This window comes from Chelonus insularis, unplaced genomic scaffold (assembly GCF_013357705.1).
Source record: "Chelonus insularis isolate UGA/USDA-ARS -01 unplaced genomic scaffold, ASM1335770v1 contig_406_pilon, whole genome shotgun sequence".
Classification (NCBI taxonomy): domain Eukaryota; kingdom Metazoa; phylum Arthropoda; class Insecta; order Hymenoptera; family Braconidae; genus Chelonus; species Chelonus insularis.
Genome location: NW_023276563.1, coordinates 1,051,124 through 1,073,635, shown reverse-complemented (window position 1 = coordinate 1,073,635; position 22,512 = coordinate 1,051,124). Strand labels below are relative to the sequence as shown.

The window sequence follows — 22,512 nt, the reverse complement described above, 5'->3', positions numbered from 1 at the left end:
TAGCTCGTTAAAATTTCAAAGACACTCTTAATACACAGCAGTTTTGAATATTTTTTATGAATATTTAAATAATATTGTTTTATTCATTTTGTTGGTATTTTTTTTTTGTTTTTTTGCTCTTTTACCTCCGAGGCATTATGAAAACGCTCGATTGGTTGTATGTTAATTCAAAAATTTCAACATATATGTATATATGTATAAAAAATTAAAGATAAACATTTTGTTGGGAATATTAATGCAGTTATCAATACTGTAGTTGTTTTTAAATAAATAGTAACATTAATTAACCACCTAATAAATGATAAAATGTATTTTATTTTTATTATTTACATATAACAAAGACCAATTGAGGAAAATAAACATACCTCCATCTCATACTTGTTCTACACAAATAATCTTTTTTTTTGTCATGTAAATGAAAAATTTAAAAAACATGTGAATTTTAACGAGAAAAACTCATTTATGCTCGTAGAAAAATAACAGTAAAAAAAACATGGAAAAAATATCAGAAATATAAAATTAATAAAAAGATAAAAATTATTTCAATATCTATACCACTAAAACCTTTTAATCAATTCTATTAATCTTACTATGAATTATTTCTATTTTTGTTTCCAACGGAATTACATCATAGCAATAAATTTCATTTCTAGCCAAGTACTGAGGAGAAATGTCTTTCTATTAATTATTGTAACTCAATAAGACCGTGGCAACAATTGTTGAATGCAGGGTGTAGTGACTCCAAGCAATACATCAATTTATCTCAAGCTCTAAAAAGAATTGATCATTCACCTGCTGGAGCACCTTTGAGGTATTGTGCACACAACACAATGCACATCGATACGCAGGTATCTTAACAATAAAGAGAATAATAATGATCTGAATGGTTTAAATTTGAAGTTGGTTGTAATTTTGGACGCTGCTGAGGTCCAGTCGATTGAATCTACAATAGACCGTAAATGTCGCTTGTTAAAGCTCAATAGACTAGTTCCCCTGCAGTTGGACGCATCTAATCAAGCTGAAATAGAATCTCGCGAGGCTGGAAAGCTCTCTCAATTGTGAGAGAATACATATACAACATTACTATATATATATATATATATAGAGTGAGCTGCTATATTACAATCGTTATTTTACGTGTTACGAACCGATATATAACGAGAACACTAACTCGCGGGTCAACAAGCTCAAGGCTCTTGAAATTCAGCCAAATACATACACATATATCCTAGGTGGATTCTCTCTCATCTTCTGTATATCCTAAAAGTTTGTGGTAGTTCCAACAATTGAGGAAAACTTGCTTTTCCATGTTCGATTGTAGCCAATTGGCGTTGTTCTTTTAGTCCATTTTTTATTTTTCGCTTTTTTTTGTTGCACTTTATTTCCGGATTACAGTAGTAAGTTAAGTTGGGAAATTATATTGAATCCCTATCTGTTAAACCAACGCCATGTTTATTAGAGTGCGGTCACAGACTCCAATAGACTTCTGTGGAAGTTAACGACCCTCTCGCGGACATTTTAAATGTCCAATTAGCTGTTATCAGTTTGGTTATTGGACTTTACTATTTATTTATTACTGTGATTTTTTTCCCTCTATGTAATCTTCGTACCTATGTAGCGAGATGGGGTATGTGTGCATTCGTAGTTAACTTTGTGCTGGTATTCTTCATGAGCTTTATGAACTTAGTTAATGTAATTTAATTAAAGCTTGAAATCAGTGGCATAGAAATTTCATTATGTGAATATTTTTATAAACTTTTTAATTATTTTATTCTTAATCATTGTTTTAATGTGAAAATTTTATTATGTAATGTGATAAAATTTTTGTTAAGAAATTTTTATGCTGACTCTTTGCTAGCTTTGTTGCAAGATAAGAATAAGTTTTAAAACAAATTTGTCACAGCCATGTACCTTGTCGTATTTGTTTGCTTTCTTAATCCTTGAAGATCGATACTTTTAGCACATTCTGTAAGATTTATATCCTTGGGAAAAATATTATTTATGATAAAATTTAAAACTGATGAAATTAATAGCTACATTGATAATTAATTATATTAAAGAATGAAAAAGTTTGTACTCCAATTCATTGATGTAATAAATTAAAATGGTATTTATTACATAAAGTATGATTCATGTAAATATTATTTAATTACACCGAGTTCTTTATACGACATGATTTATCATGCCATTATGTCAGTAGGTTGCTGACATTAAAAAATCAATCTAAATCTATTACTAGGTCAGCCATGTTTGCCAACAAAAATTAAAACTTTAAACCTATCGAATATGTAGTTCAATCCTATTTTTTATTTTATTATGAACAAAATAAATAAATAGTAAATTTTTAAAAATATATTCCTCATCCCAGAATGGAACTTTTGGGGTGAAAACTCTTGGCAAGCGACAATTTAAACCTTTTAGGCAGTCTAAAGTAAAAAAGTAAGATTCACCCAAGTATCTTTTGAAGCAATAATCGAAAGAAAATTCAATAAATTATTCAGATGATATTTCGATATTAATAAATATAAATAGTGCTTTTATAAACTTAAATGGAGGATGAATCTATGACATGTGTCATCGAATTTTTCCAGTTGGTGCATTTATAACTGCAAGTTCATTCTGCACATAACGTGATACATATAACTCATGATTTCGGATCAGTGACCTCGCGCACTTGCTTGGCGTCTCGCTGTCGAGCTGGCAAAGCTTTTCGTTGCTTGGAAAATATGCATGTCGCGTACACTTACACCCTACAGGCATGCAGAAATGCGGAAATTTTCAGTGCTGAGAAAATGTGTACGTGACGTATTGGTTGAGCCTCTCGAATCTCAAGTTGTTCATCTCACTTTTACTTTTTACTTTATGTCTATAGATTTATATATATATATATATATATATATCTCAGATGAAGCATAGATTTTGCTCTGATCTATCTATGAGCTTGAAGCCTCAAGGCTTTTTCTTCGTCGACGTAAAAACGATGGAAAAGCTCATCTCATCTTATTTTCAAAGACAAATACATTCGTAATTTTCTATCAAAGTATATACAGAGATGAATATTCTTTATCCACATTTTATAAATCATCAATTTATTTTTATTTCATTCTTTTTATCAACCAATGAATGAGACCTTTTTCCAATATTTTATCTTCAAATAATTTCGCGGTAGATTCATCTATAATTTCACGGTGTCCCGATTCTTACGAGAATAAAATCTGTGGCCAGTGTACGTATGAGTGTGCAGTAGAACCAATGAAAAATCTGACTCCACAAAAAAAAATTCATGCAACCAGAGAAAAACTAAAAACCTTCTCTAATAATTTTTATTATTATTATAGCGTACACGCGTGGCTAAAATTATTTCAGTGTTTTTGTATCATCAATTAAAAGCCTAAAAGTCACCCTTTTGCTCATTACGGGATTCAGCTTATTTTTTATTAAACTTTTTTTCCATCTCAAGTGTAATCCTCTGACCAATAAAAATAATTTTCATTTCATAAATAACAAAAAAACATTAAACCGAGATATTTAAATTCATAAACGAACAGCTCGAGTGCATATAACTTCACTTCTTAAGCTTTATTGTATTCAATATATCATTGAGAAAATTAATTATAGTGAAAAAATTATATTTAAATATTTTAACATCAATTCAAATGATTGTTTTATCAACTGGATATTAATTAAAAATTTTATTTCCATTCAATTGTTCAGAATTATTTAAAATATTATTAAATTTATATCAATATCGTTAATTTTAATTATATGTACTTTGTAATTGGATCGAATTATTCATGAAAAATTAATTTTGTCACTGAAAAATTCCAATTCAAATATTTACAGTATGACCTAAATTTTGTGTCTCTCAATAAAAAAAGTTCACTCCACTGAAATACTTTAAAGCAAAAAAAAAAAAAATATCGTCTATTAATTTTAATTATTATTAGATGTAGTTTAAAAAAATGTTATCAGAAGTAAAACTTTTTTCATTTCCAATAGCAGCCACATTTTTTCGATAAATGAGCTAGAGGAAACACATTAGAGCAGGTATTAGAGAATTTGAGCGAAAAATCAGGCTAGCAGATAATTTACTAATCAGCAGACATCGCGAGGAAGTCCCGGAGACTTCAATAATTCGTCCATTTCCAACGGACGGACGTGGTTCCCGGAAGGCAAGATGGCGGTTGGGCAAATGGAATCCGTTATCCCAATGCGATCTCCCGGTGGAACGGAGCCGATTAATCATCTTCCAATGGGAGCTACTAATAGCTCCGTTACTCCGATTATGATAGGTCTATGATAATTATTAGGAGGAAGCATTCTAGCTGGATAAAAAGCAAAAAAGTTTGATTTCAGGTTGTTATTAAAAAAAAAGCTGGATTATTCGCGACAACTAGGGAATTGTGGTATTAACGAGGGTTATAGTAAATATGGGGTCGTGGGAAATTTGTGCTAGTAATGGTTGAGAGACTCCAAATATTTTTTTTCTCTTCTACTTAATAATATGTTTTATAATAACGTAGATTAGGGAAAAGTAGAGAATCAGATAAAAATATTTCTGGACTTGAGAATAAATAGCAGAAATATTTTCTCTGTAATTCATTTATACCTAATTAGTCACTCAAAAATTCTCATAGAATTATTCTTATCTTATTTTTTTAAGAGTCAACTAGTTTTCGTCAGAAAGAGTTACTTATTTTTTTGATGAAATAAAAATTGGGTTAAAATTCTTGAGTTTAATTTTAAATTACGTAGGAATTGAGTCGGGATTTTTTGTGTTAAAGTCTTAAATAGTTTGATTTTTTTTTTGAAAAAATTAGACGCTCTTGGAAACAACGTAGAAAATTGCCGTGAATTTTTTTCCACTGAGGCATGTGAGAAAGAGGTTGAGTTCGACAAAATTATCCAAAAATGTAGCAAACATTCGAAATTGATTTAGTTTGTTTTTTTGACATAAGGAAACATATCCTGAAATACTTGTACATCGTCTCCACAATCCTTCCAAGTCTCCCAATCATCTCAATTATCCTCCCCTTTCGTGTTTCCGTTGCTCTCAAATCATTTCGAAATAATGGTCCCCCCTGGTGAATCTCGCGTACATCCACTTTTAGGCTAAAGTCGATGCTCGCCTTGGTACGTGGCAGTCGTAGCTATTTTTGAAATAACCGCGAGACTCATCGTTCATGAACAAGTCCATTTTTTTCCACCAATACTTCAATGCAATTTATATAACGAGTTTAAATGAAATTAAATTACCGAAAAATTACCCTTTATTAACGATTCACTACAAACTATCGTATTGTTCTGAAACTTTGGAACATTTTTTTCGGTAAAATAAAAAAAAAATACTCCGAAAAAATATTACTCATTCGTGTATATTTTCAAAAAAAAAAAAATTATTTCTCTTATTAATAATTTTTTAGGAAATATTATTTTTTAAGGAAAAACTAAAAAGGCTTAATCATAGAGTCTCTTTTTTTTTGAAACAGTTGGAAAGTTTGTTTAATTGGTCAAAGTAAGGAAATTCCGGTTTTCGAATGTTTCTGTTATTTTAAATATTTCTGTTACACATCTGTCAGCCGTCAGGGAAATTTTTTCAGCTTTTATGTAATGTGATATAAGTTACAAATTTTCTGGAAGTTGTCATTTGTATTGTTATCACCCTTATGGCAAATACAGATGGAGACAAGGTAAGATAGACATTTCACAATTTTTAACGAAACGGAAACACCTGTCAACGATGGTTCTTGTTTATGAGACATGTAAGACGTTTGAAAAATAAATGTTTAGACGATCCTTCAGCCGTTTAAAAGAAATACACGGAGTTATAAAAGTGGTTCTGGAGTGTAGTACTTAAGCTAGTACTAGAAGAACAAAACCGAAGCAGAATATGTGCTTTGCTTTACACTTTTTCTCTATTCTTTTTTCCATTTTTTATAGGAAAATTCCCCTGATACCTGTTGCATCTCACATCATTACACAATTGATGAATCAACTAATTATCATTTCATCCTTTCATGTTGAATTGTGGTATAATCAACGGGTAATGTGTTAGTTGTGGAGTCATTATGGAAATTGATGACAATTTATTTAGAGTCTCTTTTATCGAGTGAGTACGAAGATTAATATGTGAACAATAAATTCATTTTTGGGGATAATTTAATGGAGTAGAAGCAACAAAAAAAGAATGATAAATCCCTGTATCGGTGAGTTAAAAATAGATAGAAATTTTTTAATTTATGTTTCCGTTAGAAACAACAGTTTTGAGGGAAATGGAGATTTAAAAAAAACCTGAAATTGAATTTTTTTAATGGAATGAGTAATTATACTGTTTTAACACTTGTTGAAAAATTAAATTATTGATTTTTTAAAATTATATTTATATAGAAAATTTTTTTATAAACTTTTAGAGCTTTTGAAGTGTTTACCAATAATCGAGTTTGATTAAAAATATTTTTCAATTAATTTCCTATTTTTAGTTATTAATTCGTTGTTTGTTGTTCGATCCACTTTATTTACTATTTTTTTAAACGAGATTCTATCGAAATTTATTTTGAGAATGCTCAGACTGTCACGATGTTTTAAGAAGAAAAAATTAGAAAAATTAAACTTTTTTCATCACTCAATAAATCACTTCGTTTTCACTAAAAACAATGTTTGCACTTTTTTATTGTTTTTAATAACTAACTTTCTTCAATATTATTTTTTTTTAAAATGTTCTTTCATCAATAAACGATGAAATAAATCCTCAAGTTTTATGAAAATTTATAACAATATATCAATAAACACTGGGTTGGTTGTTTACACTTTTTGTCAGCAAGCTTTCATGATTTTATGGTTCACCATTTTTCTTCAAAAATGCACTTTTAGTATATTTTGTAAGCACCTAAAACTCCCTCAAACGACGCTCAGGTCATTTCCCACCACTTTTCACAAACTTTTCAAAAAATTTCCACTAATCGAATGCTGTGAAAACACCATCAACACTATGTAGCGAATTTTTTTTCTCAAAGCCGATGCAATAAATTAACATTAAAAAAATCATCACTCGCGTATTAAGAAATGGCTAAAATAACAAACGAATTCTCGACGATCGATGTTTTTCAATTAATCAATACTCCCATGAATGCTCACAAATTGAATAAAAAATGAGCAATCCAATAATAAGTGTTGAAGATTAAGAAATATCTAGCCTCAAATGAATATTAAAAACTAAACAGCAGGATATGAATTCGAAATAAATTTATAAATAATAGACATTACCTGTAGCTTCCTCTCGAAAGATTGATGATCCTTAACTTGATCATTCACATAAATAATTGATTTTTTCTTACTAATCAAAAACGTTCCACTTACAATCAAACTTTCTTGCATTCTCAAAATATTTCCCATTGTATAACAAAAACCACTAGCACTGTAACTCCAAGAAACAAACTATCACAGAAGAATAAGCACAGCTGCACCAAAACTGAACCATCATTTCCATCCACTGTAGCCAACAAGAAGGCAACCAAAAAAACTTTGAAAACTCCAATAAAAATGTTGAATAATGAAAGATGAGAAATCACCAGTAACTAATGAATGTGTCTGCGTATTTATAATGCAAAGATAAGTACACTGATTGGTCATTCACAAGAAAATCACTCGACTGATAATCAATAGACGTGTGAGCTAACGCTTGGAGAATGAATGACTGGCCGATCACTCGAGGGCTGCGGCCCAAACGAGACTGGCGATGCGGCTGCCAGTGAACTAAACGTAAGCAGGGATGATTTATAGTTGGGACCTTAGGCAGCATCGAGAAAAAGAAGAGGGAACGGAACCTCTCCACCACCACCACCACCGTGACTAGTCTGCTCACGGCTTTGGTAGGTATACGGCCTTATGCCTAGTCTTCTGGCTGTCTGGATGTTTAGCGTGCACACACTTCTCTCTTTTATTCTCCCTCCTCTTGCTGGCGGCCACGACCTTAGCAACACCAGTCTTGGGCTCTTCATTGTTTCAGTGGGGCCTCTTCCTTCCATTTAACTCAAGGCCTTGCAGGCCCTTACTAACATGTTTATCATCGATAACACTCCTTACGACTATTTCTTGTTTTTAATAAGATTTATTGTTTGAAATGAGCTGGATTTTAGTGAACAAATTAAGATAAAAAAAGGAAAAGAATGCGGAAGGTACAAGAAATTTGCTCCTGAGATTCTTGTGTACTAGAGAATGATATTAGTTGAAATCTTTTGGTATGGTAGATGCATGTATACACTTATATATGTATATATATATATAGATGTCTATGTACCAAGCAACTCCTACCTACTCTTGCAGTTGCCTGTCTCATCTTTTTAACCTCCATTACTTTAAATAGTCTCCTGGAAAGTAGTTTTTAAGTTTTATAAAGTTCCGAAAAGTGAACGAAGTCGCTATTTCCGACAACTCTACTGCCGTTCCATTGTTTTAAATGATCATCATTAGCATTTTAATCGGCACCTTTAGCAATGACCGTTATCTTTTCAACTATATGGACTATAGGCATTTAAGCGAAACGATAGCGTCAACTTTACAGATTCAAAGTGGCCTTCAAATTTATTTAACAGTTGATGCCCAATGGCACACCTTCATAATTAGAGTAGTTATTGAGTGTAAAATCGATTTCTGTGTAGAGGGGAAAATTTTTTAAAATAGAATTAAATTTATTTCAAATGAAATTTTTTGGGGATTGGTTACATTCCATAAAAGGTTTAACGCCCATGTAATCTCTTCTGTTTGATGGGATATTTTTTTTTCTTTGTTTTCTGTTAATCATCTGTACTTGTACTTGTCGAAAGTGAAAGCAGCTAAATCTTGTACTCTTCCCTTTTTTGAAGATTTCTGTCTGTAGGAATATCGAAGACTTTCGTGAGGAAAGGGAAAGCCTCAAGGTTTTCTTCTTAACACCACGTAAATCCTCAAGAAACCAAGGCTCTTTCTCACACCGCACGTGCTTCGTTTTAAGACAGCTGATCATTTCTCAGACTGACGTTCCCTTTTAAAAGCAGCAACATCAGCACTCTAAATATGGAATCAATTGGAATTGCGAGAATTTTTATTCCTTTTTATTCATAATCGACAATAAATTGCAGCTGACTCGATAAAACGATTGATAGGATTAATCAATTTCCATAAGAAAGATCAAGGGAACTGTTTTTCTGAAATAATTGCTGCCAATGTATTACATTTAAAATATCTTACAATTATTCATTTAAATAATTATTTTAAAAATAATCTAAAGCACACTTGAATTCTATTTTAAATTTTAATTGATTAAAAAAAGATTTATTGGTAGAAAAAAAATTTTAATTGAAAATTGTGATTGAAAAAAAAAATTTAATTTAATTGGTTGTTATTATTTAATAATTTTCAAGAAGTCTATTAAAGATATATTGTAAAATAATAACATTATAAAAATGATTTAAAAAAAAAAATTCGATAAGTAATTAATCAATTTTCTCACATTTTAAAACAAAATATTTAATGAGCAGGTGTGTCGCGTATACTCATGTGTGATAAAAGTGTATATATTTCCTAGATGAATTTTATGTAAAACTCAGAGCTTTGTTCCGCACAAACAAATGCTAACAAATGTTATCTACGTGTCTTTATACGAGTCTTTTAGATATTCTCTTTCACTTGCTATCCTTTCCTACAGCCATTACTGGTAAAATCAATTGCTCTATAGCGTCAACGACACTATATAGTTGTGTTCTCGCGTATTTACTGAATAGTTTCCTCATTGTCTTTTCTCCACAATGCTGCATCATGATGATGCTCTTGGCGTCTGGAAACTTTGAAATTGCACTGTGCGTTGTGATTCTCTAAACTATTTGTACTGAAAATTAAAGTGTGATGCATCGTAATGAACTTCTCACGTAGTTCAAAGACAATTTGCACAAAAAATTTAATTGTATTCTATCGAATTTAAATTTTCTAATGATGACAAGCACAATTGACACTCGTTTTCTAACAATATATATTCAACAATTTCTTTTTTGAAATTGAAAAAATCAATTACTCTTTTTAAATTTTGTGAGGGTTTTATTTTTATCGTAGAAAATATTTCAATTATTTAAAGTGATTTGTTATAAATTGAATTGTCTGAAAAAACCTACAAAGAATTTTTTGTTTATTTTTTTTTATCTATTTAATTTAAAAAAAAAAAAAAATCATCAATAATAGAATAGGCTTAATTGAGAGATTTAATTAAAAAACTGCATTTCATGACAGAAAATTTTATAGTTTTTTTAAAAATCGAATCCCTCCTCCTCTCCCCGATAGATATACATTTAGTTCTCTATTTTGTCATGCCATCAGAGAAGATGAAAAGCAAATTGGGCGTAGAATAGATGGGATGTGTACCGTAGAATCACCTCAATCAAATAGCAACTACTGCATTCAATGACGAGCATCACGAATATCATCCCTTTTTTTAATCATCGTCTCTCCCTCGTTTACATCTACGTTTTCCGCATATTCATAAAGCCCATCTATATACCGATTTATTGTATATATACAAGCTAGATAAAATGGAGAATATCAAATGTACGATACACATAAAGTGTATATCAATACACACCTTGCAGGAAAATCTTCTATTGCATATACATTTATATAACATTTTAAAAGCTCCATTTTACTTGAAAAATTTTATAGAAAAATTTTCTTTCAGAATTTATTTACTATCTTTGTAATCAGTGAATTGAAATTCCTTTTAATAACTTGACTTTAACAGCTTTCAGTACAAACTATTTCTCAAAGAGACTTTGAATCATTTCTTAGTGGATAAATCCATATCTTGAATTATTCCTTTTATTTATTAAGAAAATATTTCCTCTTATCAATATTATTCGAAAGCATTACAGTATGAAAAAAATTAAATTGAAAGCATTAGAAAAAGTATACAAATGGTTGAAATTGCTCTAAATAATTGTTTGTTATTTAATTAATTATTGGAGCACATTTATGGTAATGTGTAATGATGAAAAACGGAATGACAAAAAATTATTCTTTAATCAGTAATGATAAAAATAATTTATCATATTTGTTTGAGGTTGATTGTGAATTATTGATCTGTTTAATATCCTGAGCAATAAATTATTAGACATTATAAGTCTCGTTCGATAAAATAGCATGCAACAGTGAATAAATTCAAGAATCACTTTATAAAACACGAAAGTTTTCAATATTTTATTGTTAGGCAGTATGTTTATTTATTTTCCAACCTTTCATTTATTTTTGATACATTTCCCATATTTTGTCCGTCTCGTTCAAATTCATTTATGTCGATTTGTGTGGTTTCCCCTTCAATTCAACATTGGATCGAAAGCAATTTCACCAGAAAAATAAGGTAAAATAATTACTCGAAGATTAAACAAATAAGCGTTGAATAAAAATTATACAAATATCCCCGGAAGAATCTTAAATCTTAAAAAATACAAATAGTATTTTATTTATGAACAAGATTTGAATAAAATTGAATATTGAAAGAATATGAAGAAAAAATATAAAAAACATGGAATATGATACTGCTCTTTATACTCATATTTTCAATTGTTATCTTCGCGAGAGAATTTCAAGATGGTTTCGTTCATAAAATGCTAATTTCTCGCTTGCCAAGCAGTCTCATTGAAAACTCTTGACACTACAGTAGTGTTTTATAAAACCCAAGAAGAAATATATCGCGAACGACCCAGCTAAGTAGTCAGGAATAAAATGGGTGTATTCATTTACATGATAACAAAATAAAACAAAAGGAAGACTATGATAAAATGAACGAAAAAAAATTCCTTTGTGTTAACTTTGAAGCCGATAAACAAATGGGTCAGAATAATTGTTTAAAAGTGCTAATCTATGTGAACAATTTCCCAACAATTTCAATATTTTATTTCATCTTGAAATTCTTGTAAAAAATATTTTACAATTTATTTCTCCTGACAAACAGAAAGTTGTTAATTATTTAAAGTGATTCTTATATAAATTCTCTAGACAGAGATTGGATATGAGGAGAGACTATAAAGTATAAAGTGGAAAAGAGATTATACTCAAGGGAGAGAAGAATCAATCGGTATGAGACACAAATGTACAAAGAATGCTTTGTAAATCCCTCTTATTTTCTCACAAGTACTTGATGCAATTTTATGAGTTGTTATTTCGCGAAAATAAAATGTGATTTCTAAGAAATGATAACAATAATCCATCTTAATTCAACTCCACGATCTAACGAGCTCATGAAATCTTTGATTCATCGATTTATCTCTCGTGTACTTAAAAAAATAAGCCCTTGTATTTTTTCCACTTAAATTCAAATAAAACAACTGCTTCAATTACTCTATAATAAAAAGAAACCAAAAATATTTGTATTTAATTAAAAACTTAGATAAAAGAGATAAAAATTTAAACAATTAGTGATAACGTCAAAAAATACTGTTAAATTAATAATAATAACAATTAGAATAATGATGATAATAATAAAAACGATTAAAGCAGAGGCTATTACAATACATCTATTGTCTTACTAATTCCCAATTATATTTCGCCCTTTATGGGGGTTTACTCAAGGTAAATAGCTGAGTGTATGAATCCACTGTGTATTACATTCGCATGTATAGTCCACCACTCGTCTGAAAAGAATGAATCGATGATGAAGACAAAGGATCTCCGCTTAAGACTCGCCCTGGTACTCTTTCACGCGATTTTATGAAGCTTGTCGACTATGCAATAAAGAACATTCGCAATTAACAACACAACCGTTGCCTCTTCCACACCAGAGGATAGAAAGATCGCTGTAAATAATTGAAAATCTCTTTCATCTCCAAAAATCTTTGATTACTACTGCTATCACAATACCATTCATTCATAAATTACTAACTATACTTCAGAACTGTACAAGATATTCAAGTATTTTTAATTCTTAGTCACAGTAAATTTGTTTTCTTTTTTCATTCCTTTTTGTTGATGCAACATCAAAAGCTGATGTTTGTTGATTAATTAAAAGGAGAAAAAATTATTATTATTTTTTATTGGAAGAAAGGGAGAGCATGAAATGACAGGTGGAAAAAAAATTTTGTCTAGGGTTGATTTTTTTTTACAGTTAATGGTCTGTTAACCCTTTCAAACGATTAATTCAATTAAATTGTTATTGACTATTGGCTGGTCACAAATACTGAAAAATAAATTTCATGATGGAGTTGAAAAATTATTTTGAACAGTTGATTGTTTAAATATTCAGACAGTAAAACATAGAATAATATTGAACTGTAGTAAAGTGATTTTTTTGATTAAAATTGTCTACTTTTTTTACAAGGTTTTAATAAATTAAATTTATTTAGTTAATAATTGAAATATTGGAGCATATTGTAATGATAAAAAAAATCAGAGCTCCAATGTTTTAATTTACTATTATTTGAATGTAATATTATTTAATAGAAACTAGTGTAAAAATGACAAAAACAATATCGATAGAAATTTAATTTGCACTGTACTCGTTGAAATAAAATCTTTTATGGACGTCTAGTTTAGACAAACACATATTGGAGGGTTCATATAAGCAGTTTAATAAAGAATTCATTATTCAATACAACAGTGAGAGTAGTTTAAATAATCATTGATAGAGCATAATAATAGTCTGAGCATCAGTGGAATAACGTGAGTAAAGTAATTATGTAACAACAATTGGATACAACTGATTGAGAGGAAAATTAATTGTAAATCTTGTGCTCTAACACTTAAACTGTACACCAACTGTACCTATGTGTATTCGTATGTTCACTGGGAATGCAAAGAGAATACAAAGCAACGAGTGAGTAAGCTTTAATAATTGTTTGAAGCGTGCTTCAACTTTCATACAACTCTCTAGTGCACATACGTATATATACATGTATAAGCATAATATGCATACCACGATGTTGTATTTCTGTATTGATGTTGTATTATTGTGTGTTGCATCCTCTTGTAGGATTTCAAATAGACGGACAAAGCCAATGCCAAGTGACACTCATAATTTTAACGAAATTATTAGTCACTCCCTGGAAGCATTTTACCTCACATTCCAAAGTCACAATGACAAAAGCTAAAGGTCGGTGTATCGATACTGACCAGTTTACAACTGGTACTAATTGCCAATGAGGAAATTTATGGTAGGCAACGCGCCAAAAAATTCTCCCGGAAGAATTTACGGGTCTAACCGAAAAAAATTTTGTCATTCATTTCCTAAATCTTAACTCGTTTTATGCTAGAGGTTTATTTAAGAGACTTTTAATCATTCAATACGACCTTTTCTTTTTTTTTTCAAGTATTTTTTACCTTTTAATTAAATTTTGTCGTCACACCACATTTTAAGTGACAATAAGGTTTAAAGAATTTTGGTCCTTTGTTGCCTAGAATTTTTTTTTGAATTCAGTAGAAATTTTTTTTCTTGCTTGTTTAAAGTAGACCAAGTATAGAGGAAGTAGTTTATTAATATTAAATAGAATGGTAACAAATGTTTTACTTTCAAGACAAGTATAAAAAATTATTAACCATTAAATAAAGAAGATCATGAATTTCTTGTCATGAATTATCTTAAGGTGAAGCAATATCTCTATTTTTAGTTTAAAATTCTAGAAAATTTTGTTTCTAACATATTTTAATAAAGTAAGTCAAGTTTATTCAACTTTTGGTCATATTTTATATCTTTATATAATTTATTCATACTTTTGTTCTTTTTAAATAAATAAAAAACGTTGGATGTTGTCCAATAAAATTTTTTTTGCTCAATAAACAATGGTTTTAGAATGATAAAAATTGTGATATCATGAGAAAAGGCACGTGTATTGTTGAAACAATAAAAAATACATAACTAAAGGAAATTGATTTAAACGAAATTAATTTAATTCCATCTATCTACAATAACCCACCATTTATTGCAATTTCCATAAATAAAATATATCTTTTCCAATAAATATTCATAAACACGAATAAAAATTAAAATTCCTATAAATCCATAAAAATAAAACCACTACTGCAAAAATATTTTCCCTTGTTACATGACATAATAACGATTTATAATTACAACTAACTTTTATTCATTCCATATAAATAATAAAAACATATGTTGTAATCTAATGAATGATAAAAAATCAAATTAAATAAAAAGTAAATGAATTAATTCCATTAACCAAGATTACCTAAAAAAAAAAATTTTATCTCACAAAAAGAAAAAAGTTTCAATTAAAATTAAAATAAAATGATAATCTTCCCATCCACAAAACAGGGTGAGAATAACATAGAACATAATCCAGGGACATATTTTATTTACTTTCCCATCGCATAGATTATTATACAGTTTTTACCATAAAATCTGCTAGCAGTCTTCACCCCCAACAACACATAGTCACTCTCGTACATCCAAAAGATATTTCCAGGACTAGTATCATCTCCCTCGAAACGATAAACCCCTGGCAACCCTTAGGTAGTTGCCAGGACGTTTTATCCCTCTTATGTCCCTTGGCACGCGTATAAGAATTGCAATAGCTCAGAGACTATACACGTATGAGTGGCAGTAGCAGCAGCCGAGGCAGTTGAAAGGGAGAAAAGGATAAGATAAGTTATCGCAAGTGGCCCTAAAATAATTTCACGATCGTTCTAAAGCTCGTCTTTACACTGAGAATGGAGTATTATTACATAAGGGCTGCATTATAATGATCATTTGAATTTTGAAATGAGACACTTGGTGTTTTAATTATTTAAAATTAATTCGCTTTGATGTTATAAAAGGCTTAAGGCAGCTGAATAAGTTGACAATTATCGTTTTGCTGCTTGTTAAAAGATCAGAGTCTCTATTGTAATTGTCATCGTTTTTAAACTTTGAAAAATGACAAAAGTTGATAAGATGAATGAATTAAAAATTTCTATCGTAATTATTCAAATAGGTACAAACTCAATAGATAGCTGAAAACATACATATGTATTACACTTATCTATCGACGATCTTTTTTCAAAACCCAGCCGTGAATCATCTCGACAAATGTTCATCGTCGCAGGTGTTTCTAACAGGAATCATTAGCATCTTAAGACGTAGCTGAAAAAGTAGAGGAGGAAAAAAAAAATAGAAGCTTCTTAAATAATTGAAAAGTATTTGATTAAATTTTTAATTCAAGCATCTCAACTTATCAAATGTAAATAATCTTACTAATAAATATTGCAAATTATTTCTCACATTAACAATCATTATTTTTATGGGGATTGGGTATTTTAAAAAATTACTATTTTATTTAGCTCTATTAATACTACATTAGAGAATCTTGATAGTTGTTAATTAACATCATTTTTAAGTAGCCATTTTTTTCGTTAATTTAAGTTTTGGATGGCTGATAGATTAAAATCATCGTTTCCCATCATTATTTATTCGTATCTCTTGGAGAGATACATTTTAAGGTGATTTGTTAATTCAGGGGAGAGTTTTAAAAAGTTTTGTGACCTAAATTTGAACTCGAGTGTTTTTGATGTGAGGAAAATGACTTTTTAATTAACCTAGTGATAAAATTATTCATTATAATTACCGAGGTCAGATTTTTATTTTTAATAAATTCATGTTTAAATTTAACTTTACTAGGATTTTTTACATTTCATCCATCAACACCTACGATCAATTCAACATTTGTAATTAATTTATGACTTGTTGAACAAATCACGATAGGAAAAAATTTTTTTTAATAAAATTAATTAATTTCAATCAGTATTTTTTAAATTTATACAATGAATTTTATCGAAAGCTCAAAGAATAATAATATTTCTTCTCTTGTTTGTTTCATTAAAAAAAAAATTCCAAAAGCTTCGATTTTCTTTTTTTTTTACAAGAATTGATAGCAAACTATTTTAAACCACAAATTGTCGATTTTTTAGAATGAAATTTTTTGTACCCGTAAAAAAATATCGTTTTATTTCTATCGAGGTTTTTTGTGAGTAGTTTTGTTAATCAAATATTTTTGAGTCTTTTTATTTTGATATTTCTCCATTTATTCTCTAAAAAATAGGTACAAAATAAAAAAAAGATAGCTTCCTATTATAAATTAAAAATTTTCTCAAATCATTAAATATTTGTATATTCCACTTTATCGCTTCACATCAATTGCATAAAAAATCCTACACTCTAAACAAAAAAAAACAAGTCATAAAGTATTCAAATTCGACGATTTAGGCAATTGTCCAATTCTAATAAAAATTCCAAACATGATTGAGCGTCTGAACACAGGCAAAATCATTGAAGCAATGATTATTTATAGCCATAGATGCAAGAGTATCAACCACAAAACATCTTTGATTCATAAGTTCCGAGAATTATCCAGCACCGGAAGATGAGAGTGGCTATTGGGATAGTACGGCACGCGTATTTCTCATAAAGACCAGTTAGATCTCGTGCCAACACACGAGGTCAAAGTCTGGAACGTTACTATTACAGGGGGGTAGGGGTATGTTATAGAGTGAAAGAGGGAGTGGAAAGCAGTGGAAGCCGGGAGCACCCCCTTAATGACGACCCTTGGACGTTGTGTCGTGCAGACGGTACATTTTCGACCCCTTGGTATAGTTTGAGCAGGCTTTGGGCCTTTTAATGCAAGTCACGAGACATCCCTCGACACAGCAGTAGCAGCAGACCATCACACGACATCCCATTGCTGACCAACGTTGCCAGATCTCGAAACTCTTGACGTATATCAGTCGCAGAGGGGGATAGGATTGAAGAGCTTGCCAAGAGGATTCACCACTTGCAGGCGAAAGCGCTCAACCGCTGAATAGACAAGAGCGATGAGAAAGGAGATATACATCGATAGGAGACATGAGACAGGTAGAAACTTGACTTGCAGTGGTTGAGAGTGGAGAACCAGCTCTCTGACATCTCACTAAATACACACACTCAATGTTGCACTTGAATATATGCGGGTGTCCTCGAGGAGGAAATGATACCTTACTTCAAAGGCTTACGTCTTACATTGAATCGAGATGATCACAGATTACCTGATATTGACTATTTTGACATGAGAATGAAAGTCTAATCAAAGGCAGATTAATAAAGAAGCCATGCTAAGGAGATTTGTTGAGAGGGAGAGATTGCTATTTTGGGTGGAGCAGAAATGATATGAAGGCATAAATATCACTTATGTCATGAGGATTCTCCTTCAAAGTGGACTGGTTTAATAAACATCGAAGCCTTATTATGATATAAAGAAGAGAAGTTGATTAAATGCAGAAGTTTTATTTATTATTATTTCATTATTTCATGTTTATTTGATATCTAGAGAATGAAGGTTGAAAAAAAAATGATAAAATTTGTTTAGATTATTTATTGCTGAGACTTTCTTAAAAGGGGGATTGAAAAAAATTATTCAAAGCTGTTAATTGAAAGAAAAAGTGAATAAATATGATTTTTTAGAATGTTAATGATATTTTTGAATAAATAAAAATGATTGTTGAATTAAAATAGATTTTACTCAGCTTAACAATGGAATTAAAATCTTTCAAATAAAAAAAACATTTAAAAAAAGTTGACTATAAATTTTGATCATCAAAAAATTGGGTAAACTCATGATATTATTAACTGAAAATTGAAATAACGAATTATTAATGGAAAAAATTGTATTTGTTTTTATCAAAGAAGATAAATTGCTGTTTTTATTCAACAAAAAATATTAATAATTGAAATAAAAGAATGATATTAGAGATTAAATACATTAGCTAATGGGCACAATATTCAAATTCGGGAACATTTGAAAAATATATGCAAACATCAAAATTCTATGCTGCTCTTGTATGCTGTTTTAAAAAAACTGTCGTTTGCTCTGAAGGCAAAATATATATTTAAAAGCATGCCAGAGAGGAAATTGTGATGCCGCAATATTGCGAGAGCATTTATCTCGGGCTCCACATGTGAGGCGGAAAGCAACGGTGGCGGCTACCATCCCCATCTAAACCTACATTTACCCCTGGCAACGTTGCCAGATCGGGGTATGTGAGAGAATCCGAGAGATCGGCAATAAAACCGGTAAAGTGAGATAGACATTGGACAAGAGGGTGTAAAATCGAGATTCCAAAAGCTATAATGATGATCCAACGCTCTATATTGTCTTGTCCAATTATTATTTCTCCCTCCTCTTTGTCTATCTACTTCAGGGTACTGCATGGTCAACTCTAGAGCCCACCAACTGCCCGGGACAAAGATAGTTAGACCATTTATTGTGAAAGTTAATAATTCTAGGTTCGAGAAAATTTGGCTTTTAGGCACATTAGTAACACCAAAAGACTTATTGCTTTGACCAACTGCTGAGTTTCTTGGATTTTTTGTTAATGTTGTTGGTATTGCAAGCTATAACGATTTGGGTTACCTTCACTTTTACCTGAACATCACAATGATGTATCCGCCAACGTGGGATGCACACTAGAAAGGTAGAAGACCCGAGATGAGATTTTTATAAAACGGAAATTGCAAGAGATAGTTCTCTTTCTCTCTCTCTTTTTTGTAGGTATTTCAAAAACAAAATGTCTGTGTCATTGTTGGAGAATTAAGTATTCTGTTTTCTCAAGATAAAATCGATAATATTGAAATTTTGTTCCAAGATGATGATACTCAATATGATGAGATGTATAGGAAAAGAACATCTTTAAAGAGAAAAGGAATCACTTAACTTGAGAAAATATTTTTTCAAAGTTTCCATTATCTCGATTTAATCTATTATCTATTTTTTGATATTGAGATGTTGAAAAATTGAGTAGATTTATTATAATAACTACATTATTTTAAAATCTTCTTACTTTTGTGATAGAGTTGAAGAACATCATCTTGACTGGCTGCGGTTTTTGGGAAAAATATGATAAAAAAATTTATCCAAAATGGGTATTATTGTAATGGGTATGAAAATTGAATTTTTATTTAAGATTCTAAAATTATTTGAAGGGATTTTTTGAAATGAAAAATATCGATCTACGAATATGAGTGAGTATTTCGTTGACAATATCAGGGAGATGGCCAAATGGATTCTGATGTGAAACTTTCTCTCTGGCGTATAACCCAGAATGACTTAGAGCTGATCAGATTTTGAGCTAAATCCATTGAATCGTTTAGTAGTAAATAAAAAAATAACTTTTTTTTTTTATCAGAGAAAGAGGATATATATTTTTTAAAATGACTAGATCGATTTAAGCTCAAATCAGATATTACGCAGGTTGCTGAGGGATGTATCGAAAAAAAAAGCTAGAAAATATGTTGAGCCATTCTTTCAAGCATCGTTGAATAAAATTTTAGTCATGTGAGTTTTTCTAAAGTCTCTTGAAATGAATCACTATACAATTATTTTTTCTATTTATGGTTTTTAAAATAGATGAATATTGAAAAAAAAAAAAAAATATTCAATAACGGAATAAATCTATTGGAATATTTTTTTAAACTAAATAATAAAAAGAAATAATTGAACTTACAGTTTGGTTGACTTTTTCACCAAGCATGACTTCTGTAATCAAAAAGAAAATAAATAATTAATAAAAATAAAGTTTAAATGATTTTATTTTATTTGAAATTAAACAGAGAAGTTAATGATAGAAAAATGTTGGGCTATTAATAAAATAAATACTATTATTTATAAAAAAAAACCGTGAAAATTATTTCAATACACATAAAAATAAAAATAGATAAATTTTTCTGCCAACTCGATTTGCACTGTGTAAATGCGATTATATTTTGACGTAAGCCATTACGTAAGACGTAAAGAAGATTTACAAGACGTCGTGGTATAGGAGAGTTTCATTCTATTCTGAGTGTAGTACCTTTCAGCCCCTGATAATGGAGCGTCACGACTTATTTACTCCTAATATTTCCTTAGGTCATCATCAGCTCTGGCCTTGGTTCCGACCACCCTCCGAGTGAAAAACTATTAAATTTAAACGTAAAACTATTAAGCTTAAATCCATTGGCGATATTACCACGTTTGGTTGCCAAGTCTATCCATACTAAGAGAAAGTTTTAAACAGAAAACCAGAAAACAGGTGGAGAACTGAAAGTAAATACGATCATTGAACAATTCTATGTTAGACTTATTTACAATTGATAGTTTGGGAGGCTTGGCTTCATGTTAAATGTTAAACACGAGGCAGCATAAATTTTTAAATGGATAGATAAAAATATGTCGACATGCGGTGACATAGTCAATAATAGTACAGACTATGTCGCGACAATTTATCTATGTAACTCCACCCACTACATTTTTTTTCTAAAAATAAATAGCTATTTTTATTCAATAGGCGGTGTTAAATTAAGTCATTATGTTCAATTAATTATTAAAAGCACTGAATGAGATGTTTTGACGATTGTTACTTAACTTTTGTTGCTTAAGATGCTCTTAGACATGTTCATCATAATAGACTTAATTTCTATTGATTTGAATAATCCCTACACGACTTTTTTTTATTACCCAATACTGATCACTTTAACAACGAATTAGTCATATTTAAAAACATCAAAAGAATCCATTAATTCATTCAATTGTTGCTTAAAATCTTTAGGTATAAAATACTATTATTAATATATATTTATTATAAAAATTTAATTACTTAAAAAAATGTAGAGAAAAAGTTTTTAGTTGCTATAAAATAATAATTAATTTAAAAAATTACTTAGAGTAACCACTTTAGCATTATTTAGTAAACTAATCTTTTAGTCCAGTTAATTAAAAAAAATTCAATTATTATTCAAAACACTAGGCTGAAATATTTAGTAAGTAATAGCTCGTTTTTATATCAAATTTAAATAAATTTAAAACTTTAAATAAAAAACAAATTTGTCACTTAAAAAGGTGAAATAGTATCAACACTATTTATTTCAATTGAATCCCACAACTATTTATTAGTCGTAATTTTTATAAACTTTTCATTAGATAATTAACAGTACATACATGTGAATGAATGTAATTTAATTCCAAGCGTTTTAAGAATCCCAATGAGATGAAATTACATGTAAATTATTCCGTACCAAGTATATATGTGGATAGAGATAAATTAAAAATATGGACATGTATGTTGGTGAAATGCATTTGCATTTAAAAATACGTATGGTTAGTTTTAGTGACAGTAAATGAAATAACTTTTGATGTTTATCCACACTGCGTATATCTGAATTTTAATGCGATTAAAACTGTGGAAATGAATTTAAAACAAAGTTTTCGTTAAAAACAATGCGAGAATTATTTCATTCATTCTATTCATATGAAGTCAAGTATAAAACTATTAGACTTAATTATATTATCATACAAGTATTTTATTGGCAAACATTGAACTGTCATCATCAGACTGAATGAATTACTGATGTAACAATTACTTTTTTACAACCAGCAATCACTTTACAGTCAAATCCAATAGCTTTTGACTAGTGTGTTTTTTAAGCTGATTAATTCATTAACTAATGACCTAATTAATTAGAAAGATTTTGCAACATTGAAAAAGAGGAGTAAAAATTTTAATTAA

At 29.7% G+C, this 22,512-nt stretch overlaps 1 protein-coding gene across 2 annotated transcripts in view; it reads right to left on the bottom strand.

Moving 5' to 3' along the window:
- The window catches only part of LOC118069326 (uncharacterized), a 158,896-nt gene that overhangs the window by 53,339 nt on the left and 83,045 nt on the right, over positions 1 to 22,512 (bottom strand). Inside the window, exon 3 of one of the 2 annotated variants that reach the window (XM_035087364.1) lies at positions 20,476 to 20,507. The gene's annotated coding sequence lies outside the window, so the exon portion shown is untranslated. Of the gene's footprint in view, positions 1 to 7,263; positions 7,725 to 20,475; positions 20,508 to 22,512 lie in introns of those variants that run through there. The other variant, XM_035087365.1, reaches the window with a different exon arrangement.